General features: G+C 39.1%; 1 protein-coding gene across 20 annotated transcripts in view; it reads left to right on the top strand.

Moving 5' to 3' along the window:
- Nucleotides 1-27,614, top strand: part of myo18ab (myosin XVIIIA b) — a 108,972-nt gene that overhangs the window by 4,898 nt on the left and 76,460 nt on the right. For 4 of the 20 annotated variants that reach the window (XM_082180451.1, XM_082180453.1, XM_082180452.1 and 1 more), the window contains exon 1: nucleotides 26,692-27,379. The exons of 5 other annotated variants lie outside the window; for them this stretch is intronic. The gene's annotated coding sequence lies outside the window, so the exon portion shown is untranslated. Of the gene's footprint in view, nucleotides 1-26,686; nucleotides 27,380-27,614 lie in introns of those variants that run through there. 11 more of the 20 variants (XM_082180437.1, XM_082180448.1, XM_082180438.1 and 8 more) reach the window with 8 other exon arrangements.

Consider the following 27,614-nt stretch of genomic DNA (forward strand, 5'->3'; position numbering starts at 1 on the left):
TCAAACATTTTAATGTAAACTAAATGGTGTGCAAAGTAACTGCGCCAGTTCCTTCAGAACTTTGTGATTGTTTCAAACTTTTTGACAGCAGACTTCATATGTCAGAGTATTCTAACACATACGTGCTCACACTGCTTACAGCTAAGAATAGCAATTATGGTTAAATCAAAACACCACCTCTAAATGGAAGAATTCTGTTGTATTTACAGAAAAAGCTGTATGGTTTTGGCTAAGAAAAAGTTATACATCCCAGGCAGGCTTAGACTTTTGTAACGTATTAGTCACAGGAACATTTGGGTTGAGGAATATAGTGTTAAAATCAGTTTTAAGTGTTTTTGTACTTGTTGAAACAGACCCTGGTCTCTTTGTAGTCAGTCTTGGCCTAGAGCAGGTGAAGAGCAGCTGTACTCCTGCAGGCCGAATGGACCTACATATGCCTGACAGCTCAAAGACAGAACACTCGCTCATCTTCTTCATCATTACTACATTTACATGATGGTAAATGATCTGTATAGCCTAGAGTAAGAAAAGCTGCCTCTCGGCTTCAGCATTTGTGTCTACAATAAATCTTAACTCAAGCACTAACATCAGGCTAATGGTACTGTACTGCTGTAATGGGCTTAGAAAAATAAAGCGATCATCAGCCCTGCCTGTTTATGCAACCACATGTTTGTGAAGGACTCCCTAATGGTTTTTCCTATGGAATAGTTTTAACTTTGTGGCAGCATCATAAATTAAGCACTTTCAGGAAATCTAAGATTTGTTTAGCTTAAAGGTTTGAGTGATTTTTGCCCATTTGGTGACAGACCATCTCGTAACAATTAGAACGGTTCATCATGTGCTTCTGCAAATTTGGCAGGCACCTCCATCTCATACCAGAGTGGTTCTGCTGTGCTATTTTGGGTTTTACCAACAAACAAAGAGGGGCTTAGTTTGCTGCATAGTTCTTAGTCAGCCTCCCGTTGTATTCATTATGGTTCATTATCTGGCCTCAGGTCAGTGGGGGTTTTCTCTGCAGCCTGTGTCACCCTGACTCTTGCCCCCTCTGTCTATCGCTCTCTCTCGGACAGCGATCATAATCTGTTCTGTCTTTTGGCAAGCTGTGCTACAGGCATTGTCTGGAACATCTAATATGTCCTCTGAGAGTATTCATTTTGGGCTTTTGTTGTGGAGCAGTTTTAAAAATAAAGATGGGCAGGAAGTACTCTACTACGTGGAAGTGACAGCAGTGATTGTTTATTAAAACTCAATATTTGAACTAGTGATAGACTGATATATCGGCCAATCAGTTTATTCAGGCAGTATTTGGACATTTTGAGATTATCGGCCGATAACCATGTCCACTTTGCAGAATAACAAAAGTGTTCTTCTATTCACTTTATCACGGCCAAATTCTAATGACACTCGTCATTGTCAATGGATAGTATTTCTTTTTTCAAATATCTAATAATTTGTAATTTTTTTTAAGGGGTGTTATAATAACCTCATGTCACAATTCGATACATATAACGATGCGATATTATTACGATACTCCAAGACATATGGTAAAAGGTTAGCAAAAAATACTGTTGATTAAAATGTTAAATTTGGTATTACATTACAATGAATAGGCTTGGACTTGGTGCTGGAAACCCAATGTGACACCAGAATAAAAATATTCATGATTCTAAATACAAAATTATTTTAAATGAATATGCTTGCTCTCTGTAACTGACTAGATATATTTAAAATAATATAGATTGTCACTACAGATTGTCACTAATCCACGATACATATTGTAGCATTTTTGTATTGCGATATATTGTTACACCCCTATTTTTTTATTTTTTTATTTTTGTGAACTGAATAAATGTTCAATCATCATTTACTGAGACTTTCGTTAATCTTTGGAAAGCAAATTAAGATATTTTTAATGAAATTTCTGTCCCTCAATTAAAAGTCCAGGTAACCAAAACATCTGACGTTTCAAGACATTCATTAAGAAATCCATGCGAATCGAGTGGTTTAATCTAGCCTAAGTCTTCTGAAGAGACACAATCTCTATATGGACTGGACTTTTGTGTTCATCTTGTGGGATTATTGAATTGTATAATGTGTATAAAAAATATTTTGACCACCCTAGCTTTCCATATCACCGCTGGCCATTAAGAAATCCATAACTGTCATCCACTAATTTGCATTTGACTTTTCAAATGCAAAGCAATACTCAACATGCTTAAAATCAGTAACCACTATATGCAAAAGTGCCATAAAGGTGCCTCAATTTTAATTTTGTGATTTAAGTTGTCAATTCTAGCGATTCCTTGCAGTGTGATTTGTCAGACAGCAATTTGCATCAATGTATAGTAAATGACTATATAATGTGTATAGTAAAACACGGCTAGACGGAGCACAAGTGAATGGAACAAGGGTGTCTTAAAACATGTTTCCTAAAGTTGATCTATTTTTGAATGCATCCCGATTATAACAGTAATTGTGGAACAGAATATTTGACAAACAGGAAGTGAGGAGCTGGACCTTTGTTCTGGTGTGAATGTGGTCCCGGGCAGTCGTGTTTTGTAGCACGTGTCTGTGTTTGCATGTGTGATGTCTGGAGTGCTGTACTGATTTGTGGGCCTCACTGAGCAGCGGGAGCCATTCTCGGCCCCATTGTCTCCGAAAACAAATAGCAACAGCTTTATCATTAAAAACGATCATGTCCCAGTGCAAACAAAAGCCAAGCGGAGGGAGTTCATGCCGTCTCCTCCAGCAGGCATATTTTGTAAAGTCAGGCACAGCTGGACCCTGCTGTTGTCTTGATTGACCTTTTACTTTCTATGTCTTACGGCTCAGTTTTGCTGTTTTTGAGTCTTAGATTTAGCTATGTTTTTCAGGACATGGTCTGCTGACCTAGGTACTGCTTTCATAGTGAAAATTAGATTTGTACTGAAGAAATAAATTGCTAAATTTGTTACTAGGGTGCTGTTGACCCAAGTCAAAAGTCCATTCCTAAGTCTCAATGATATTTATATAGATGACATGACTTTGTCTCCATCGGTTTAAGTATACAGCATTTATTTGCCATTTTATAATGGACTTTTTTTGTTTCTTGCCTGGTAATTTGATTACTAATTATATACGCATGTTATGGAAATATTTTTGACGTCCTTTTGTATGGAGTTTGGCAGAATAGGAACTTCGCAAATAGGAACTTCCCCTTCATTGCAGGAATGTCTTTGGAGTGGCTGAAGAATGGTATGTTATTCCCGCTGTTCCCTATTCCTTAGAAGAGAGCACAGCAAACATACAGGAAGTCTTCTATTCTTCTAGGCATTGACCAGTGTAGTCAGGATGTCCTGAGATGGCCGTGAGGAAGCCAGAATAAAGACTGTACTACTGAAACAAACAGGTAGAACTGTCTATTTTCAGCACACAGGCAGCTCTCTGTCTAGTCCGATTGTCTCAGCCAAGACAAAACTAGGCCTGGAAGCACATTTTGGATGGACATCGAAGTCCAGCACAGGGTGTGTCTTACTCTTAGCTCTCTAGTTGAGTAGTTAGTGCACTTCCTAAGGAGTCAGACATTTTTAGGGCTGTCCCACTGTAAACAACAAAACTATAGGGAGTGAAATGCACTTCCTAAGGAGTCAGACATTTTTAGGGCTGTCCCACTGTAAACAACAAAACTATAGGGAGTGAAATAAGGCAACATCTTTTATTTGCTATTAGGTGAGTATCATTGATATATTTCGAAATCTGTACAGTTAAACTCAATTGACACCATTTGTGGCATAATGTTAACAACAACAACAAAAAATTTCTTTTATTAAAAAAAAGCAAACATTTGTTACAGTGAGGAACCTACAATGGAAGTGAATGGGGCCAATTTGCATATTTCACTGTTTCAATAATATAGCCACAAGATGTAAATGCTATTTGTGTTAACCAGTGTTATTTTAATATTTTATATGCTGTTAAGTATTTATTCATATTTTAAGATGACTGTTATTTTTATAATTTCAGTTTATTTTAATTTTACTTTGTCTATTTGTCATTTATAATTGTATGCTTTTGTCAGTTCTGTTATTTTTTTGTTATTTCAATATACCTCTAATTTTATTTCAGTTTTATTAATATTAGTAATGTAATAAACTATTTTAGTTAGTAGCCAAGGAAACGCTTCATATTTTCATTTGTTTACATTTTAATTGAATAATATTTATTTTATTATATGCATACCGGTAATATATATTTTTTAATAAAACAATACAATTATATGCTTCAAATTTCAGTTTCTTAATCCTTCATAAATGGGCCCATGTATTTGCCTCACAGTAACCTTGACACGAGGGAGGAGTCGAAATATTTTTGGGTGGTATCAACATTTTCAATAAAATGTGTTTTGAGGTAAATAGGTCTTCCATTAGTACAGGTATTTCAGCGTCTTCAGCACTGAAGGCTCTTGTTGACTCTGCAGTGAAGTGACTGGAGGCATCGTCATGGGTGGCTGTTGCCTGACTGACCTCCAGCAAGGTTGCACTTCATGACACTGTCTGCAGAAGAGTTACAGCTGTGCACCAGATGCCCCCAGACCCGCATACACACACAGATTGATGCAGACATTCTGACACCCAGCCTCAATGTGCCATCATGCTGTTTTACAGGCAATGTGAAAGCATGACTTTGCAGTTAACAAACCTCAGAGGTCCATCATTACCAGTACACTGTGGAGACTGCATCAAGACCACAAATATGCTTTCATTAACATACTAGTCTCGTATAAGAGTCTTTCCCGCATACTCACTTCTAACAATGTTGAAATAAGTTGTAATCTGCTAATCACAGTACTTCTCATCACAATATATAAACAAACCTAAATGTCAGGTTTGCAGTATGTGTTCGTACTGTAGTGTTTTTCACTCTGTAGACAGGGCCATACTGGCTCCATCTCTGCCGCAGGACTGGCCCACAGCACCCCAGGGACTTTCTGCACCACACTGCTGTACTTCCCTTCTTCTCCGCTTAGGAGTAAAGGAGATGTCACTGAATGATCGTTTTCTACCAAAAACTGTTCACTAAACAATTGTGGCACTTTTGATTGCTGTATTTCAGCGCACTAGCACCCACAATCCAGCTTAACCAGACTCTCGTCTGCTGTAGACCCCATCCGTCTATCTCTATCTGTCTGTCTGTCTGTCTGTTGTTCTATCAATCAATCATTCTTTCTGTCTGAGTGTCTTTCATGGAAAAGCTAAATTTTTGTAGTTAACAATGAATTTCGGTTCATTATCATTTATTTGTTCTTCCTTGCATTCAAATTAGAATTTCAGTAGCTTGTTTGGTATTTCAATTCAAATTCACATCGGATCGAATTGGAATTTAAAAGTCTTTTTCAATTCTGTATCTCATAACCCTGACAAACGCCTCTGCATCACCTACTAGGCGCTAAAAATGGACGCTTTAACAGGAGGATGATTTGGAGTTTGTGCTTGAATTGAGTCATCTGTGATAAATTAGTAAATTTGGCTATTTTTTTCCCCCTCTATTATTTAGAAACATCCATTTTAACTTGAGAAATTGATTCTCCGCTAAAACCTTCCCTCTATGACCTCCCTCTCTTTGTTTTTTTTCCTCTCTCTTTCGCTGCCTGTGGGTTCTGGTACTTCTGTTGCCTTGGCATTGCTTCTGAACAGTCTGTGAGCAATTTCACCAAGCTAGGTTTTTCATATGTGTATCATGTACAGTAAGTGAATGTAAAATAACAACCACAGAAATCCTAGAGGCTGGAAATCTTCAACTCAGTACTGGCCCTTGACCAACGATGATAGCTAGTTACCACTCCATGGATAAATATGACTTTCCTATTGTGTGAACTCAATTCAGAATTTTAACAAGATTAAACATTAATCTTTCATTGTAATTTTTCGCACATACTTTTTCTGCGTATTGTGGAAACATACGTATGTTTGATGTTCACATACTGCTTTGAGAGAACAAACTGTTCATGTATGCCCTAGGTTCTGTTTTTCTTTTTTTTTTCTTTTTTTTTTTGAATGGATGTGCTGTGGGGAAAAAAATCAATCATTATCATTACTTGTTCCCATGGGGACTTTGGTCTTACTGTGGATGCTCTCAGTGTTGAAGGTTCAACTTGGCTTTTCTGCATGAACCGTGTCTACAATTGCAAAAAGTAGTTTGGTGAATTCAACGTGCAGTCACACTCACAGGTGCACGAATAGCATGTATTGGCTATTTTTTGGGCTTTGAATGTGTCCAGACATTATCAGATTTTAGAAAAAGAACCGGCCATTTTGTAACTTATTTTATGCTGATATGGAAGGCTCACATACACCTCATGATTGATACTCCTCCTCAGAGTGTACAGGCACTGTAGCTCTTGGCCCTTACAGTATTATTTTACTCCACAAGACCATAAGCTCTGTTCAGGAAGCTATTCTGATTTGATTGGCTCTCATTTTATCTCAATCTTTTCAACATCTCTGAAGTCAAACATTCATTTTCTCTGGACCTCTGCAACATTTTATTTTCTCCTCTCCAAAACCACACACTTGAGGTATGATAAACGATAAACTTTTTTTTACAGCATTTATTAATCTACATTAATGTTAATTCTACATTAACAGCAACAATAATAATAGTACCTTGTTTGGATATTTAATAATAAACTATTATATTTATAAATAAACCTAGATTGAGGCGAAAAATGCTGTTAATTGTTAGTTCATGATGCCTATCGTATCAATTGAAAACGAATAATAATGCAATTAACTAATAAAACTATGAATCAGTTTATAAATGTGACCCTGGACCAAAAAAACAGTCACATAGAGCAATTTTATGAAATTGAGATTTATACATCACATGAAAGCTGAATAAATAAGCTTTCAATTGATGTATAGTTTGTTAGGATAGGACAATATTTGGCCGAGATACAACTATTTTAAAATCTGGAATCTGAGGGTGAAAAAAAATTTTAACATTGAGAAAATCACTTTTAAAGTTTATTTAAGGTCCATTTGTGTTCGCGATGGTGCTGCATTCACTCACAAAAATAAATGTTTTATATATTTACAAGTATGAAAGGAATACAAGTATGTAGGAAATTTACAAAATATCTTCATGGAACACGATATTTACTTAATGGCCTAATGGTTTTTGGCATAAAAGAAAAATCATTGTATTTTGCCCCATACAATGTATTGTTGGCTATTGCCACAAATATACCCGTGCGACTTGTGACTGGTTTTGTGATCCAGGGTCACAAATTAGTTAAAAATATGGTGGCAATACTGCAGAATTTAACTAAATATTCACTGTGCAAAGACCTTTTACATTTACATGAACCGATTTACACAAATGAATTGGGATATCCCAAATCTACATAGGTTTTAAGAGGAATGCATTTGCATTAGGTCTCTCAACTTTAAATCTGTGTGCATAATAGAAAAAGGTGATGTAGCGTTTTGTCACATTTCAGTTAGCTACTCCCCAACTGTGATCCTGTTATAATTTGTCTGCTGACCTTTAGGGCAGAGTGCCATGTGTCATAATGCTGGGTGTGCCAGGCAGGAGTGTGATATGAGGGAAGTAATTGAGCGTGTTCAGGAAGCCCTAGCACAGGAACTGGGATAAAGAGCCAGTTTCTACGTACTGTGCCTGTCACGTCATCTGAGATAAGCTTTTAAGTGATTTAAATGGCCTTTCTTCCCATGTGAATAAGTTGACGTGTTTCCTTCACAGTAGTCCTTCCGCATTGTTTTACATTGTCTTTTCTCAGTAGTGTTATATTTTAGATTTGCATCTTTATTTCTTTCTCTCTTTTCTTAAAAATTATTGGAAAAGTCATACATGTCTAGCACATTTCAATGTAAGTTCTCGGGGTAAAGACGCATCATATTTAAATTAACTTTTTTTTGTGTGTGTAAGAAATAGAAATAAAACACTCATTAGATGCAATTTAATGGTGAAATCCTACTGGTGAAATCTGTTGATATGTTTTGTTAAAGGGATTGTTCACCCAAAAATTACAATTCTGTCATTTTACTTTCCCTCATGTCATTCTAAACCTAAATAAATTTCTTTCTTCTGTGAAACATAAAAGAAGATATTTGAAGAAATACAGTATCTCACAAAAGTGAGTACACCCCTCATATTTCAGCAAACATTTTAGTATATCTTCTCAAATGGACAATACTATAGAAATGAGACTTGGATATATTTTAGAGTAGTCAATGTGCTGCTTGTATAGCAGTATATATTTACTGTCCTCTGAAAATAACTCAACATACAGCCATTATTGTCAAAATAGCTGGCAACAAAAGTGAGTGAACATGTCAAAACTGTGTCCAAAGTGTCAATATTTTGTGTGAGCACCATTGTTATCTAGCATTGCCTTAATCCATGGAGTTCACCAGAGCTGCACAGGTTGTTGCTGGGATCCTCTTCCACTCCTCCATAATGACATCACGGAGCTGCTGGATGTTGGTCACATGGTGCTTCTCCACCTTCCGCTTGAGTACGCCCCACAGGTGCTCAGTAGGGTTCAGGTCTGGAGACATACTTGGCCACTCCATCACCTTCAGCTTCCTCAGCAAGGCAGTTGTCATCTTGGCGGTGTGTTTGGGATTGTTATCATTCCGTTTGGCACAGTTTCTGAAGGGAGGGAATCATGATCTGCTTCAGAATGTCACAGTACATGTTGGAATCCATGTTTCCCTCAATGAAGTGCAGCTCCCCAGTACCAGCAGCACTCATGCAGCCCCAGACCATGATGCACCACCATGCTTGACTGTAGGCAAGGCACAATTCTCTTGGTACTCCTCACCAGGGCATCGCCACACATGCTGGACACCATCTGAGCCAAACAAGTTTATCTTAGTCTCATCAGACCACAGGACATGGTTCCAGTAATTCATGCTCTTGGACAGGTTTCTTTCAGCAAACTATTTGCGGGCTTTCTTGTGAGCCAGCTTCAGAAGAGGCTTCCTTCTGGGACGACGGCCATGCAAACCGACTTGTTGCAGTGTGCGGCGTACGGTCTGAGCACTGACAAGCTGACCTTCCGCTTTTGCAACCTCTAAAGCAATGCTGGCAGCAGTCATGCGTCTGTTTTTTGAAGCCAGCTTCTGCACCTGACGCACAGCACGAGGACTCAACTTCTTTGATTGACCCTTGCGAGGCCTGTTACGAGTGGATCCCGTCTTGGAAAACCTCTGTATGACCCTGGCCTATACTGTAACTCAGTTTCAGGGTGTTACCAATCTTCTTATAGCCTCTGCCATCTTTATGGAGGGCAACAATTCTAATTCTCAAATCCTTGGAGACCTCTTTGCCATGAGGTGCCATGTTGAGCATCCAGTGGTCAGTATGAGAGAATTGTACTCAAAGCACAAATTTTAACTGCTCTAATGCAAGTTACACACATTTGTATAGGACATGTTGCTTTGCATGGTTAAATGACACACAGCTATTATCACTTAGGGTGTACTCACTTTTGTTGCCAGCTATTTTGACAATAATGGCTGTATGTTGAGTTTAATTTCAGAGGACAGTAAATATATACTAAAATAAAATATTTCCAAGTTTCATTTCTATAGTATTGTCCCTTGAGAAGATATACTAAAATGTTTGCTGAAATGTGAGGGGTGTACTCACTTTCGTGAGATACTGTATCTGAGTGTGTTTTTTTTGTGCATAAAATTGTAGTCAAGTCAATGGGGTCCAAAGTTGTTTGTTTCCCAACATTCTTAAGAATAATAAATGTTGTGTTCCACAGAAAAAAGATTTGTAGATAGATTTGGAATGACATGAGGGTGAGTAAATTATTTTATTTTTAGGTTAACTGTCCCTTTAAGGGGATCATGAAGTAAACTGCTTTGCTTGTTTCTATGAAGGTCTTGGAAATGTTTTCTCCTCCCTAAAGTTCCATTCTTGGTATTTATGGAATTTGCTTTGGAACAAACATGTCACTTCCTGACTGGGTCTCTGGAGAAAGCAGAGTCAAATTGAAAGAGATGGGGCCAGAACAGCATATTTCATCTTTACACTTGAGGTCATTCTGCGGGAATGTTAAATTTTTAGGATTTTTGTTTTAACCGTTGTAGATTACATAACATCAAGCTATGTTTCAACCGATTACATTTGTCCGGCATTGATTCAGTACAGCCCAGCCATGTCAGATGTAGCGATGCTTTCAATTAGAGTTTGTAGTGTAACTGGGTATGTTGCACCAATTGCGAAATCTATTTTTTGTTGTTGAGTAATATGGTACCCACTTTCCTTCTTTATTGTTAGTTAACACATGACATATGCTCCCGATGTCCATGCCACATGGTTTTTCACTCACCATAGTCACAATTAGACAGGAAGTCTCCAGAGGAAGGGGATAGAGCAGAATGGAGCAGAATGGGGCAGACTAGACGAACTGTGCAACCCTGGCTCAGGGCTCATTAGAGTTGAGATGCTTCCTGTCAGGATGGACCTTTCATCGAAGTCATGAGAAAGTGGTCTCGCAGTGGTCTGCTGCAGTAAGACCCCTCCCATGCTGCCGACCCCCTTTCCACACTGTAAAACAGGAAGTGAGCAATGGCAACATAATGCATTAGGATTTGCTTGATGCAAAATAAGAATTGTATAATATTAAATGTAACATTTAAAGTCTTCATTTTGTCCTCCGAAATGTTAAGTCAATTCAAATAGTACACTGCCAATAGTAACTAAAATTATACTGCCAGTAAATAAGGTCAATTTATTCATACTGCAATTCATACTGGGAACTCACAAACCCTTAAAGATTAGAATTTTGTTGGGATGTTGTTCACACACACGCACACACACACACACACACACACACACACACACACACACACACACACACACACACACACACACACACACACACACACACACACACACACACACACACACACACACACACACACACACATATATTTGAAATAGATTTTTTTAACACTATTAATGTTTTTACTGTAGCTTTTCAACAATTGAATGTGTTTTTGCCGAATAATCTTTAAAAAAACGTAATGACCCTAAACTTTTCAAGAGTAGTGTATGTGGAAATTTTTGCTCTCCCTCCACAGTCCTACTTCTACTTTCGGTTTGGTCTGCCTGCTCGTAAGGCTAGATAAAAAGCAACAGAGAGCGCCATTGAAAGCCCACTTTATAGACATTAACATTTTGCCTGCGCTGCATGGTCAGGCCCACTCAGCACAGGGCCTTGGTGAAACCGCTCTGATTGGCTGTGACCCCAGCCCGGAGAAAGGCCTCTCTGTACGGCTCTACAAGGAGAATTCCCCTCTTTTTCCTTCCACTTCACATCCCACAGCCTCTCATGTATCAGCTCGGCTGTTTTTACTGCAAGCTGGATTTAGTTGAGACTGCCGGATCATACCGTTTTCAGCATCTAAAGCTGTGGTTTCTCATAGTAATATATATCTCTAAAGGCTCTCATGGGGTTTATCCAGCAGCACGCCATACATGCATTTTCATTTGGCCACGAATTGAGTATTAATGACAGAATGTGTATTTAGCAATCCTATACACAGAATCTGAACCAAACCCCATACAATCATGACTTAATTTGTTGTAAAAAGCCTCACGGATTGTTAACCGATGCTCTGTCCTATAAATTGTAATTTATAACCCCCTGGAAATAGAAGCAATTTGAAGAAAGCGTAGGGAAAGGAATGCTCATTGCCCCGGGCTTATTCTTTTCCATGCAGTCCAGCGTGGTTGTGGTCTGCGCTGAAATACCAATGATTCCTGATGGCTCATGGTTTATTGTTTCTCTCTGGATGTTGTTCCAAGACTCATAAGCTTGGCCGTGTTGGTTAAAATTAAACGCACTGCGTGTCAGTGATATCCTGTGCTGAATCCAATGGCTTATTATGGATGCTGCTCACTACATCACTCCCTTACCATTGATCATGGGACTGTGGAGAGACCTGAAAAAGGCCTTTTATCAGAATGTCCACCCGAGGGAGGGAGCAATGTGAGTCTTGGCCATCTCTATAACACCATTCTCCACCAGTCTACCCCAGTAACAGAGGTCTTTATCATCACAGTTGGAAAACGGCACAATCTGTAAGCGAGGAAGGCCTTCCCCACAGAGATAAGCCACCGTAAAGCAGTTTAATGCGGAAACAAGCTTTATTTGGATTATCTTCCAGATGTTCCACTGACCGTGAGAGTGATTGCGAGTTGGGAAATCCTCATTTAAGCATTTATAGACAACGAGTACTGCTGACTAAGCGTTTATTATATCTGTACAGGCCACTTCACAGTGAGACCTGCTCATGCCTGACACAGAAACTATACGTCAAGTTTTTTATTTTTTTTTATATATTATATTTAGTTATACAATATATTTGTATTTATTTAATATATAATATCTTTAATTTATTTATATATTCAATATGTAATATATTTTTTATTTATATATTCGGCATGTAAAATTATATTTTTCATTATTTATATATTCAATATTTATATTAATGATTTATATAGCAATTTATATATGGCACTGCATTTTCGGCAACCGACAATATTTGACCAAAAATGAATTTGATTTTGACCTCAAAAAGTCGAAATCATTGAAACCGAAACTGTGATGTTTAATTAGCATTTCTCCAAAGGGCGCATTTTGACTGTGTCAGTGACTGTGTCTATTTTGTGTTCACAATGTGGATAAGCTAGTTATAGCATGGAATGAATATCAGACGGTGTGTTGAAAGCAGTACAACTCGCTGAAATGTATCATGTCTCATGTAATCACTCCATCAGTGTTTTAACCGCGGAAAGCGTCAATAAAAAAACAAAAAAAAAGCAATGTCACATAACAACAATACATTTATGAGTCAGGAAGGTCATTCATTGACCATAGCTCAATAGTTAGCTAGAAAAAATAGCATTTTGATCATATCTGCACTATATTACATAATCAATATATTTTTACTTAATCGGTTGTCTTCATTATTTTATGTATGTTTGAATTATATCTGCCATGAAAACAAGTCTGTTTAAATGTTTATAGCTCAACACTGAATTGGAATAGAAACAGAATTATATATTTAAAAAGTTGATATAACAACTGCCTTGTGTGCAATTTAAATGCTTATATACAACTTTTATACAGCTTTTATGTGTTGATTATTAAATACATTTAATTAATTGATTATTAAATTCTGTTTTCGGTTTTTGGCTGAATGAAAATATTAATTTTGGTTTCTGTAAAAAAAACAAAATTTCCATGCATTCCTTCCGTGAACTACTCTAGATGGTGAAATTCCTTAAATTCTGCTGGAAAAATTCAAATGCTATGTTGGAGTGGTGAGACCTGAGGTTTGGAGGAGGTGAATGAGTGCACTCTGGGTACGGGAGGAACGACTCTCACACACGCTAGCCATTACCCACACTGTGAGTCGCCAGCCTCCGCAAGGCAGACCGGGTTACCAGCAAAAACCCAACCGTCCCCACTGACTGACCAATGTCAGATGTACTCCATCAGCCTGCCGTTCTCCATGTGAGCGTCAGGCGCTGGGTTTTGTCATTATGGGGACGTGCATAACTCAGTAAGGGTGTCTGGCAGTGCATCTGAAACCCTTGTGGTTGGGATTCATTTTTGAATGAGGGCGAGGCTTGGTGGTCTGGTTAAAGTGGGTTATGGGGTTTCACGGTGCACTGCAGGGTCCTTCAGGATCTCACTTTGCCCCTAACATAATGCTTTCGTCTTTGCCAGAGTCAATTATTTAAAGAGACCTGCTACAGGCAAACTGAATAATGAAAGAGCTAGCCTGGGCACGCATGCAGCATTATGAGGAACAGGGTGGAATAGAGTTGGTCTTATGGAAATTAGGAACGCAAGTTATAGGATTGTGTGTGTAATTAACCACTTCTTGTAAATGGCTTCTCCGGTAGGACCACTTCAGCTTTTGTTGACACCCAGCAACACTGCCGCCATGTTGAGTATGGGGCGGTCATCTTTAATGAAGGGCTTTTGTGTGCTGAGAGCAGCTCTCCGCCGGCTGATACATGACACGACACAGTAATGAATGGGACTGCCAAAACACAAACACTTATCCTTTTGCTGTTTGTTACACGCTCAGGCTAATGCTTTTTCTGTATTCACAATGTGTTGTGCTTGTGTGGCATTCAAACAGCTGTTTGTGCTGTTCTTGATTTAATCATAAAATTGAATTATCATTTAGACCAGGAGTCTTCATCCCTTTTTCAGACCAAGAAATCCTTTTGGGACAGACGAATGGAGCAGAAACACAGTTATATATTATGTAAATAATATTATATTAATGTTTTTAATTTTTGTTTAATATAACAAATCAGAATAACAAAGAAAAACGGATACATCTAGCTGACAAAATAACACTAGAGAGTATTTTAATTTATATTTTTCATTTTTTTATTTGTTTCAAACTTCAGCTTTCTCTATTTTTTTTTTTTTAAACCAAATTAGTTACAAACAGCAATTAATGGGCCCCCTTTAGTACCACCCTGGACCCCTGTTGAAAACCATTGATTTAAATTATTATAATTTTTAGATGATTGAACTTTTATATAAATGTATTTTTTTACATTTATTTATATTTTATTATATTTTTAAAAAAAAATTCTCCTTTAATTTAAAGGTGCTGTATGTAACTTTTTTACTCTCCTAAAGCATAAAAATACCATGATATGTTTGCATATATGAGGAAACATGCTAAGTTCTCATAGGCCTACTCGTTTCTCTGAAAAACACTTATTTTAAAAGCCAGTTATTTTACTTTGAAATGTGCGTTTCCAGGCTGGAATGTTTGTTTTTGTTTTTGTCTGTGATACTGCACGTTGCCAATTTTCATTGTCCATTGCGCTCGTTCCTGTTGCGTGTGCTCAAACTGGCAACCCGTGTGAGCGCCGTCCAGCCCGAGGAGCAGGTGGCAGGAGAAGCAATGATCTCCAATATTTAGAATTTGGACTGCAGTACCTATTTCAACCACTAATTGACATTCTTACAGACTGCACCTTTAAGTCCAGGAGCTGAAAGTGGATGAATGAATTTTTATTCAATTTCTGCCAGTATTTATTTATTTTGGTTGACATTTAGGAGCCGAGAGTGAATGTGTTTATGTGAATGGTCTAAGTAGGAAGTTTTGCATGCTGTGTGACTGCCTCTTGTTATATCTCATCCTGGGCAGGAAGTTCCTCTGTTCTGGCAGTGATGCTTGTGGTCTAGGATTGAGAAACCGGCAGGTGTTCTTCCTGTTTATGACACATGCATTCCACTGTAACATAACCTGGTATGGTTACAAAGCAAAACCCTTCACAGCCGTAAGAGGTCACTTGAGGGCAACTTCAAATGGAGGAATACAGAGCACACAAATTCACTTTCCCTCTCATGGAAAACAAATAAAGTTTCTCAGTGTTTGTTTGGCAACAGTAGCTTGCACCAAGGGCTCTGGGATCATGCTGGTATTTGATGTTTACTCAGTTGCTGGATATTGCGGTCACCACAGTGGTTGGCATAGCAAGCCAGGCCAATCAATTAATGCCTGGCGGCACTACACCGCAGCGTGCTTTAGATCCACCGCTGGGATCAATTGAGAACTAAAATAGCATGTTGTTTTGAAGTTAGATTTCATTGATCATGTGATCTCAGTTTACTGCTATATCTTGCCGTTATTTAAGAGCTTGTTTATTTATCTAATCTATTTTTATTGCTTTTGTTTTGCTTAATTTGTTCTTCTTTTGTTTATTTTTTTATTTTTTTGTAAAATACTTTGTGTACTCCGTACTAGTTTAATATGCAGAGACAACTTTGTGTTGTTTGACCTAAATTACCTTACACTGTAAGCATACAGTATATTTTACAGTTGTGAACGCACTCAATAATTACGTTTTTGCTATTCCATTCCGATGGCTGCTCAGAACTGTGGGGCCTTTCAGCTCTTCATTGCGGGAATGTGAAGCCTGAAGTGGTTGGTTATGCCTAGATTCAGTGCCAATGTTTCGGTTTAAGCAGACGCTGGCATGAAACCACTCTGAATGCCAGATGGCGGCTATATGAGTCGGTTACATGTGGACAAAAGGCTATCATTGAGCGAGAAAGGAGACCGAGTGTCATCTTATTTATGGATTAAAGCGCAAAGCTTCCGTCATGCTTAGAGATGCTGTGGAAAACGAATGACGCAAGGCTTCTTTCTAATAGAGTCTTGTGTTTGCTGCATGATAATGTGGCTACTGTCTGATAAAGGCATCCTTTTCCTCAGAGCCTATTCACAATAAGTAGATGGTTGGTGGCTGTGTGGTGGTGAAATGTAATTATGATGGTAATTGTGGCTTTATTCAGTTTGAATGAGGTCCGATGGGTGTTTTGAAATGTCCTTGCAGATCAGTGTAGATAATGGTTGTTCTTAGGTTAAGGGAAATGGAAATGTGCCATGCATTTCAGTAAGCCACTGGTTGTTTGTGTGCTGTCACATTCTATGTAATTTCTGCTTCCAGCACAAGACATATTGTAACAGTACCAGCAACACTTACAAAATGGAGAGATCAAAATGGCCAGAAACTGGAGCTGAAAAATTATTCATTCTTTATTTTGCCAACATGTTTTGGCACACATGCCTTCATCAGGGCTAAAAGATTACTGGTAGACACAAGCTCATTTAAATACAAACAAGGACAAAATTCAAACGTACACAAAACCAATGAAAAGTCAGATGGTATGGCATCCACCAATCACATAACATGTCAAGTGAGTGATTTAAATCAGTCCAATAGCCTCTGTTCTTATGGTGAATTTCCAATCAACATGTTCAAACACACAATTAAAGGTACAATGAAATTTTTTTTGTGTGTGTCTTTGAACATGTTGATTAGAAATTGCACAAAGCAAGGTCCATAAAGACATGGTTGGATCAGTTTGGTGTGGAAGAACTTGACTTGGCCCCATTGAACACCTTTAGGATGAACTACTAGGACATGAACTGTGTGTTTCTTGCTGGTAGACCTCAAGTGTAGAGCTCTGCAATGTCTCACTCTATTACTGTAACCACAGCTATGTGTCCCAGAATGCAATGGGCTCCAGGCACAGGGCACTGTGGTGTAGTTTAGCTTCAGAGCGGAACTGACCCAGGCCTCAAAAAACAGTGTTGTCATCTTGGACCCAGTGCCAGTTCAGCAGCCTGACATTTTAAGTCCAGCCAAAACAGTTTAAATGCTCTTTATTCATCTGAGGGCACATTCAGAGCAAAAGCTGCTCCATGAACAATGACACCAGTGGCACTTTTGAGTGAATATTGTGATACAATTATGCTTTGATATTCAAAACATTGTAAAGATTCTTTCCTAGAACAGAAGAACTCTTTTCCAAGCGGACATTTCCGGAGTCCAACGAAAGCTCTTGAACAGGAATTCACATGTGCTAGCATGCTTCACGGGGAACCGCTGGTTCAGAGGCGTTTATGTAATACCACAAGCTTGATACAGTGTTTGGTACTCAAGTAAACCCATTTCAGACAGAACCCACCCATGATCTCTCTAACTTTTGATTGGTTCCTGATGCATTCATAGCCATTAAATTCATTCTTGACCTTCGACCCGGCGCAGGGGTGAAAGGCCAGCTAAATTCCTTAAGTTGTGTAAATGCAGCAGTATTTCTTCTGCATTCCCCAAAGATTAGCACAGACAGACAGAATTAGCCTGGCTGCTAAACAAATGTTGATTGTGGCTGTAAAGAGGCTTGCCATGCAGGCCTGGACGCTTCTAGTGCTCCAACTCGGCACGTTTGGTGACCAAGTGCAGAATCTAAACAAGTCTCAGTTATGTTTCACTTGGTTTGAGATGTCAAACCGGAACTGTAAAGTGGGTCAAGGCGGAGCGATGAATTGTGGCAGCCTTGGCAGAGTTTTCTTGACCTTTCTGGTGGTCTTATACTTGTCAGCTGTAATAGCTACTGTCATGCAGCTCTACACGGATCTGCTTTTCATCACATAATCCACACTTTACACAGCCTGTGTTTAATGTAGTGCACAGGAAAAGAGTCTGTGAAAACGCTGATGGCGTGCACATGCGTATTACGTGTTCGGTCTATAGGTATGCACGTTTGAATATATATGTATGCAGGCGTGTAGTCTTTCTTTATAACTTGACCTCAACAAATGACTTGTCTGGCCTCAAAAATGTATAATACAGAATTATTTATCGCTTCTGCATAGCCACGTGAACCGGAACTATTTTGACAACGTTTTATCTGTAAAGGGAAGGAGAAGCGGGGCCTTCACAGGGGAGAGACTAGTTGACACTTCAGGACTGCGTTGTTGTCGTGTCCAGGCGCAGGTCCTTCATCAGATCTGGATACGGCCTGGATCTGGCGGACTGCGGTAAACCTCGGGATAAACAGAGAGACTAATATTAGCGTAGACGCCATCGCAATAGACGTAAAGGACTATAATGCGTTAAGAGCTCGCTCAAGTACTGGGGAGCTAAACCATTTAGTACTTTGTAAAGTAATCAGCAATATTTTTAAATGTATACAATGTTTAATAGGGAGCCAATGCAGTGTTGACAGAACTGGGCTAATATGGTCATACTTCCTGGTTCTAGTAAGAACTCTAGCTGCTGCATTTTGGACCAGCTGTAGTTTATTTATTAAGCGTGCAGGGCAACCACCCATAAGAGCATTACAACAATCTAGCCTTGGTGTCATGAACGCATGAACTAATTGTTCCGCATTTGTCACTGAGAGCATATGACGTAATTTAGATATATTTTTAAGATGGAAGAATGTGGTTTTACAGATACTAGAAACGTGACTGACTTTCAAATGAAAGATTGGTATCAAAAGGCACACCCAGGTTCCTAACCGACGACGAAGACTTGACAGGGCAGCCATCAAGTGTTAGACAGTATTCTAGGTCAGTGGTTCTCAAACAATTACCACCATAATGACCAAAATTAAAATACAATAGTGTAGTAGGCCTAACTATTCAGCTATAGGTATGCACAGCTCAAAAACGAGGCAGTTTTATTTCTAATAAGAATATTTATTATTGTCAGCCCTTTTTTATACAGTGTAAAAACCCAGTTTGAACATTAACACTGCACTGTGCTGCTTATATACAGGCAAATAAAAAACTTAAATAATGATTAAATGAAAATGTATTGCACCAAAAAGTGAATAAAAAAATTACTTAAATAAAGATTAATTGAAAATGTATTGTACTTAAAAGTTAAATAAATACGGTACTGTACTTAAATGTTAAGTAAAAAATAAATAAAAATACTGTACTTGATCATTTTTTTTAACACAGGCTGTGCTAGAGAAAACCAAGACAGACAGTGGACCTAATCAACCAAAAAGCCAGCTGAAAAGAAAATATGATTGCATTAGTTGAGCTATATGCGCGATGGGCGCCGCCTTGTTGGTTTGTGCCGCTGTTCAGAGAATCGTATCTGTTGGATTTACAACAAGTGAATTCATTCACTTCTCCCCAAATATATGAAAGTAAGTGGCCGGTGAACTGGGAGAAGAATAGAGTAAACTTTAAAGTTACTTACACGATGTGCATCTGATATGATTAAAACATGTCATCTAATTATAATGGAAAGGATTATTATTGCCGCTTCCATAGACATCAGTGTGTAACTCTAAATGTATTGTTTTTTTATTACCTATGTGAATTTAAATGTATGAAACCTAAAATAAACATTATGTGGTTAAAAACACTGAATAGTTCAAATAAATATATGACAAGCGCTGACACCAGCCAACACGCGAAAGCACATTTGAATTTAGTAATTGATCAGGTGATGCACTGACCGTTTTAATCACACCAGTGTGATCAAGGGGGGCAGTCATTCGGAAAAAACTGAAGCTTCCCCGGGCGCCGCCATTGATTAGCAGACCATCACCTGCTGTTAGCATTCCATTGACTGCCATTCATTTTGGCATCACTTTGACAGTGAATAACTTTACATCTGAGGCGTTTAAAGACTCCATTTGTCCATTATTTATTTCTAAAGAAACACGAAAATGTATAAAAGGCTCCATTACCTTGTATCTTACGTTATGGCCCCGTAGAAGCAGTTTTTGTAAAAAAATAGGCTAACGATTGCGTCATAACCACGCGACTCTCTGTCGCACAGTAGAGAAATTACCGTATGGACAGGAGGAGAAGCTCGCAAGCAATCGGGGGGACGTGGAGGCAAAATAACAAAATAATTAATCAGAATACTTAGCAAAAGTTTCTCCTGCTCCTATAGCTCATGGACACCTTCTACTCACACTCTCCGTCTCAGCAAGTTTCGGAAGGGAATGATTCAGATTTCTCTTGGCACAGCTACTAGAAGACAGACAGGTTGCTCACGTCACATCTAAGTCGTCAAGCTCAGTTTGAGTCTGCGCAGTACGCTCAGCCATCAGGAAGTGAGTGAATCCACTCTTTTCTCCGTTGAATCCAATGGGGTCGCTGTGTCCATTTCTTTTACTGTCTATGGTGTGATCATACGTGTGAAATTCAGTGATTCCTCTGCGTACCACTAGAGGGAGCACACTTTGAGAATCAAGAAGTTCTATGTTATTACGTGAGGACGTTTTTTGTCCAATAATTAGAATCTATTTATGCATTCCGTTAATTTTGTGAATTGGTAAGTTTCATCAGGGCGTGAAGAAATATAGGGCTGAGTATCATCAGCATAACAGTGAAAACTAATGCCATGCTTCCTAATGATATCTCCCAAGGGTAGCATGTATTATGCTAGTAGGTAGTCTCTTATGCTAACCAAGGTTGTATTTATTTGATAAATATACAGTAAAAAAAAAAAAGAAACATCATTTTTGTGTATAATTTGAGAACATATTGTAACATCTAAAGTTTGTTCTATAAATAATCTTTTATGTTTTTTCATATTGCTATGTGCCAAACTGATCGCAACATCAGAAAGGAAATGGGAATGATTAACTGCTTAATTTAGCAGCTGGTGACAGGTTTTCATAAATAGGTGGTGTTACATCTACTTGTGTGTGTGTATGTGTATGTGTGTGTGTGTATCTTAAGGCATTCAAGATCTTGAGTCACATCCTGTGATGGAGGAGGAGGGTCTGTCTGTAACAGTGACCCAGATGTGCCAGCCAGTGCCCTTGAGTTGAGCCAAGACATGACTGGCTCAGTGAAGTGTGTTTAACCTGGTTCTGCTAGCACATTAACACTCATACAACAGTTTCCTTATAAAGTTCTCTTGGATACAGAAATCTGCCCATTTTCCATTTTAAGAAGGGAGTGGCAGGAGGGATCTGAGAAGGAGGAGGGAAGAGAAGCTGAACAATACAGCTTATGTTCTCCTAATCACTGACACTCATACTTGACTTCCACTCCATTTACTGTATGCTTGGGTTAAGCGTAATGTAGTCTCAGCCTCAGACGTCACACCCACAGACCGTTGGCTGAAAGTCTGATGCATATGGCACAGAAAATGGGAAACACTTTAGAAGTTTTGAAGTCACCATTTGATTGGTTCAATTGGTTGAATTCTGCAGGATTTCTGGGAGACATGTATGTGGCGTTCTTTAATGGTCCCCCTGGAAACAAAGCTGTGAAGCCCCTTGTGTGAACAAAACAAACTATGATTGGTTGCTTTACTGGTCGGATAGACGTCCTCTTGGGCGGACTTTGGTCAATGAATGCTGTGATGGAGTCCAGACCTTCTGCTGTCAGTCTGAGTCTAGGCGTAATGTAGTATCCTTGGTTATAGTCTTGAGCACTATTAATGTGTGTAAGTTATGAGTGCTGGGCTGCTTTAAAAGCTGGTAAGGGGTGAGTAAGCTGGTGCTTGGTTTACATTTTTTTCGTATTTTGTTTTTGTTTTTGGCTGGATTTTGTTTTGGTTGTTTTTTTATTAGATTTTTGTTTTTGTCTTGTTTTGTGGGTTTTTATTTTGCATTTTGTTTGCATTTTGCTTTTTTATTATTTTATTTTACAGAACAAAGTTAGAAAAGAAATATAACAGAAATTGATAGATGTTAATGTTTGTGTGTTTTTATGTTTTTAAAGGCTGTGTAGCCTTGTGACTGATCAGGCCGCTAATTATATTGTGCTCTCATCTGCATGCCTGTAGTTATGCTTTGCAGTGGGCTTTTGTTAAAATGTATTCTGGGAAAGTAAATTCAGTCATGTGGCTTTAATTGTAGATAGTACTTTTTTTTTTTTGTGCCATTTTTTTTTTTTTGCCAGCAGCCATATCACCCTGTACCCCAAGACTGGTTGCCTACTGAAGCTAAGAAGGGTTGAGCCTGGTTAGTACCTGGATGGGAGACCTCTTGAGAAAACCAGGTTGCTGCTGGAAGAGGTGTTAGTGAGGCCAGTAAGGGGTGCGCAACCTGTGGTCTGTGTGGGTCCCAACACCCCAGTATAGTGATGGGGACACTATACTGTCAAAGAGCACCGTCCTTCGGATGAGACGTTAAACTGAGGTCTTGACTCTCTGTGGCCATTTAAAAAATCCCACGACACTTCTTGTAAAAGAGTAGGGGTGTAACCCTGGTGTCCTGGCCAAATTCCCTCCATTGGCCTTTTTCAATCATGGCCTCCTAAAATGAATCTATCACTCGCTCTCCTCTCCACCTGGTGTGTGGTGAGCGCACTGGCACCATTGTTCTGTGCGTCTGCCGTCACATCATCCAAGTGGAAACTGCACAGTGATGGGGGTTGAGGAGAGCAAAGTGCTTACTGTAGTACATAGTAAAGTGCTATAAAAATGCCTCAATCAAAGTGCCTAATTATTTTTTACAGCATCCATGTCATGCACAACTGTTCATTCTTTTCTATTTCTGGCAATATAGGGAAAAGGAATGACTCAGTCTCTGTTTGGTTGAAATGTCTGTTTAGATGACAAATGGAGAATTTACACTGGTCAGTTCTTTCAAACAACACCTAAGGATAAGATCAGAAGGATTAGACGTTCATCAAGTGTAAGGTATCAGTGCCTTGTGCATGTCTGTTGTTGAGTCTCTCCCATCTGAGGTCACATTTAAGTTTGCAGTTGCTGGGACGGCTGAAGAGAAAGATGGATGTGTAACCTTGCTGCCCAGTCTTGAGTTCACTTCCTCCAGGAATCTTTTGGTAATGAGCATGTCCTGCAGTAATGATCAGAGAAAATGAGGCCAATGTTGGCATTTGTTCTGTAAGGGTGGGCAGTATGTGTGTTTTCCATCTTTAGACTGGACTCTCAGATGCTCCTGTCTTTTCTACATGCACTCTTTCTTCTCTCTTTATGGACTGATGCTACAGCAGGTACCTCCTCATAAATTACTCATAATTTTTTTTTTTTGCGATACTTTCCCTCCTATTCTACCTTCGACCCCCCTCAAGCTATCACTGCTGTGTGCCCGTACAGCGGTTTTACTGATCTTGGTTTACAGAGTTATTTCTGGCTATAAGCTTCTCTTGCATGACTCAGGTTGATGTCAGCATCTTTGACAAGGTCTGCTGAGCTCTGTACAGTCACCCTCAGGACTGGCCATCAAGTCTCTTTTTTTTCCTGTGTACGTGTGTCTTCTTGCATTGAGGGGATTATGTACCGTCTGGGCTGTGATTCATGCGTTTATCTCTGTTTCTGGAGACAGGAAGATGATTTGCATTTATGATATAGAGGATTTGTCTGAGTGTGTGTGTGAGCATAACCCACTTATGTGGTTTTTACTAGTGCCACTGTAATTTCTCTGGGCGTTATGCAAGATTATATGGTAAAATTGATCCTCATATCTTCTAGACATCAGCCTCTATTAAACCTAAAGCTTTTTCAATTTATATCCCTTAAATTAAATTTTGACCATGTGCATTTTGATGATCTCAGTCAGGGCCTTCATTGGGGAAACATTGTCCCTGAAAATATATCGGTTTGCTCTGTAGCAAATAATGTACCATAAAGCATGACCTGTAAGCTTGCTCAGCTTGATGGCTGGACTGAGACCTGCTGGTCCATCTTAGCTTAGATTTTTGTGTCTGGATTCACTCAGATTTTACAAGACCTTGATCCCAAGAGTGTACTTAGAAATGACATGTCTATCTTTTACACGTGAACCGTTGCAAAATCTTTCAAGATATTTTTTTAATCAAAAACTACTTTTTTGCATTGCAGGCATCACATTCCAATCAACTGTAGGAGTTCATTTTAGTTTGTACAGTGTTATTGGACATGAGTCTGATATTAATAATTTATAACTCTTCCTGCGTTCCAATGTAAATGATTAAGATTTAATTACTACTATATATTTCTATATATAAGTTTCGGGTGTTTCAGAAGTCTGCTCACCAAGGCTGTATTTATTTGAACAAAAATACAATTAAACAGTAATATTGTAAAATACTTTTCTATTTTAATATATTTTGAAAAGTAATTTATTCCTGTGATGGCAAGGCTCAATTTTTGACATAATTACTGCAGTCTTCAGTGTCACATGATCCTTCAGAAATAATTCAAAATGCTGATCTGCTCACAGCTGTTCTTATTATTAATTTGTCTTATTATCTTCTAATTAAAACAGTGGTGCTGCTTAATTTTTGTGAAAACCATGATACATTTTTTTTTTCAAGATTCTTTGATGAATAGAATAAAAAAACTGCATTTAATATATATTTTCTAAGATTATAAATGTCTTTACTGACACTTGATTAATTTAATGTCTTTTCTGAATAAAACTATTAATTTCATTCTTTCAAACTTGTGAATAGTAGTGTGTGTGTGTGTGTATAGATATATTATTTTTATATACTCTTTCATACTTGATAGTGATACATCAATAAATAGGCAATATAGACAGTAATGATAAATGGAAATGCATTTCAGCACTTTATATCATATTAATAAAATCTTCAAGTTCAATGTTCTGCTGAATCTCTGGTTGGGATAGAATCAAGGGTTAGAGAGCTCTTCAGGGATCAGAGTGCATGCTGACATTGTCATTGTCCTGCCGGTGCTGACAGAGTGCATGACAGTTTTGGGCAGAGGTGAGAGTGTTCTCGTTTGTTCCTGGCTGTTCTGTGTTGCATACTCTTCTCATTATCCCGGGCTGACAGCCTCATAGCTCACATTCCTCTCCTCTTCCTCTCTGTCTCTTCCCCAGATCGGCCTGCAGTGTCAGCTCTGCTTCAGTCTGTTTCTCCCTCCCCCCTCATCGTGTTCTCCCACACAGCCGTGCATGCCGCCATAGTGGTCTTTTAATCCACCACACAGACACATTGTGGGCGTGCTGTGTCCTCTTCAGGACGTGCCGTAGCATAGACTCCCTGCACCACACCCCGAGCCTGAGCCGCCACAGGCCTGTACCAGCACCATCTGCAGAGCCTGTGCCATCACCTCCTCTGTCTCCTGCAGGGAGATTTCTGTATGCGATACAGGACACCCAATCTCCAAGCTATTGTGTGCACTACCTGGAAAATGATAGCGGGAGTGAAAAGTACACTATGAAGAGGTGAAAACAATCAGCCTCCCTTGACAGGGTGTGTTGACCACTGCTGGCTTCAGGCTACTTTTAAGAAGGGCTACTGCGCCCTCTTGTGCTTGTAAGCGTGAATGCCAATATAGCGAGAATTGAAGTTTTGCCTCCTAGTGGCAGGTTGTGATGTTACAGCTATGAAAAGGCACTCCCCCACCTCTCTGCATAGAGGATATGATTGATTTTGGCCGTGATTCTTGGCTAAGACCATGAACAGTGCAGAACAGTTTGAGCTCAGCTGTGCACTGCAGTTTCCTGTTGCTTTAGGAAGAAATGCCTTAAACCGAGATTCATTATTTTTCTTTATTTTACTTTGACAAACTTGCATACAAATAATATCAAAACACTTTAATTCAATTACTTTCTACCATTAACAAAAACAACAGAAACAAAAATTTGGAGGGAAGAAGGTTTTGCTCTGTTCCCTATAGAAAGCTATCAAATGTAAAAAAAACTATTCTCTTTTACTCTTTATACATATTTATGCTTTTATTTGATCAAAAATACAGTAAAAACAGTAATATCGTGAAATATTATTGCAAGTCGAAATACCTTTTTTTCTATATGAATATATTTTAAAATAAGTCATTTATTCCTGTGATGGTAAAGCTGAATTTTCAGCCTCATTACTCCAGTCTTAAGTGTCACATGATCTTTTAGAAATCAATATGCTGAATTGCTGCTCAAGAATGAACTTCTAATTATTATGAATGTTAAAAGCAGTTGTGCATCTTAATATTTTTGTGAAAACCTGATACATTCTTTAAATGAACAATTACCATCACACCTGCAGGTAATAGATAGGTGCGTAGGAGAGAAGACCGGAAAAGTCAAAAGTCTAAATTACAAGGAAATCCTGCACACTATCAATACTTAAAAAGTAACAACAAATATTTATTAGCAACGTTTCGGTCTCATGACCTTCATCAGGCATATACAATCAAGATTCTTTGAAATCAGTCTTTCTTTTAAATGCACCCTGGCTGACCCCAAACTTGTAAGTCTCATGGACTACTATTTGGTCATTTTTGGAGTGTGACAGCTCCAGTCTCCATTCTCATAAAAGAGTGTGAGATATTCTTTAAAACTTCAAATTTTTTATGTTTCCACAGTAGAGAGAAAGGCACATGGTGTCTTTGGTGGAGTCAGTCTTTGGTGCTCAGCTCTTACACTGATATACATGTGCGTTCATTAGGTGTTAAGCCACGGCAGCTTTTATTTCCAGTGTGCTCTGCGCTTTTGAAATGACTGTGTAGGAAGTGCCAAGGCCTTGCGTCATTTCCTCAACCTTCTCTCTCAGCGCTTCTGTTTTTCTCCTCTGTTTCCCCTCTCCGCCCTACACCTCTGTGAAGAGAAACGCTAAGCCAGCGCTCAAGGCCTTGATGCTCGCTCCACAACTTCCAACAACAAAGTTTGCACCAGCTTCGGCACGACCTGCGTTCTTTGAAACCAGTAGACACCCTCACATGTGCACGCCTGCACTGGACCAACGTTTGCTCTGGAGCAGCTGAGCAGGAGAAGCAACAGCGGAGCTGTCCATCTCCCAGCCTACATTTTTGGGGGTGGGGAGAAAGCAGGAGTGTTGCAGCGGTGGTACTTGGTTTATTTTTTATTTTTAGCCTCTTCCCGACCCTCTACCCCGACAGCTGTCTCTCTCCTCCTCCTCCTCTGACAGAGCAGCGTCAGGAATAGCCTATCGCTTTGCACCTCTCAAAAGGCTGCCGGTTAGTGTGACATGAGATTACTGGTTCTCAGGACTCTCTCTCTGTCTCGAACACACACATTAATGCATCTTGCCGCTTTCGTCTGCCGCTCCACTCTGACCTTGGTAAGGGAGCAACGGTAACTGTTTGGAGCTGCTGCAGAGGATCACAGGTAAGGCAGCAGGCGTTGCTCATGGCCCTGGATGGGGGAATCTGTAGATCTAGACCTGTGGAGGAGTCTGTTGGCTCAGAGTTCTGCTGCAGTCTGGACTCGGGCCTGCTCTGTCGCTTATTTTTAGGCTTGAGTGTGATGGCACGCCGGGAGCAATGACCGGGCTAGCTAGTGCTAATGCAAAATTCAATTAGTTTTGCGATTTCACGTGAATTCAAGTAAGGGTTTTCTTGTA

This window comes from Leuciscus leuciscus, assembly GCF_965113295.1.
Source record: "Leuciscus leuciscus genome assembly, chromosome: 9".
Lineage (NCBI taxonomy): Eukaryota > Metazoa > Chordata > Actinopteri > Cypriniformes > Leuciscidae > Leuciscus > Leuciscus leuciscus.